We start from the raw sequence: 305 nt of genomic DNA on the forward strand, positions 1-305 counted from the left end.
AGTATCTGTTATTTAACTGTACTTAATTTAAAGGTCCAGTGTGTAACAATTTGGAGGACCAATTGGCAGAAATGTAATATAATATTTATAGGTATAGTATGTTTTCATTAGTGTATAATCACCTGAATATAGGAATCATTGTGTTTTCATCTCTTTCCGTGGAGGCTGCCAAGTTGAACCGCCATGTTTCTACAGTAGCCCAGAACAGACGAACCAAAAGTTGGCTGCAGATAGGGCCTGTCGTGTTTTCCACAAGTTTTGCGTCCACCGTAGTTTCTCCTATACACGTCACAGAACGTGTTCAG

This window comes from Morone saxatilis, unplaced genomic scaffold (assembly GCF_004916995.1).
Source record: "Morone saxatilis isolate NCDOM2014 unplaced genomic scaffold, NCSU_SB_2.0 Contig24, whole genome shotgun sequence".
In the NCBI taxonomy this organism is placed as follows: domain Eukaryota; kingdom Metazoa; phylum Chordata; class Actinopteri; family Moronidae; genus Morone; species Morone saxatilis.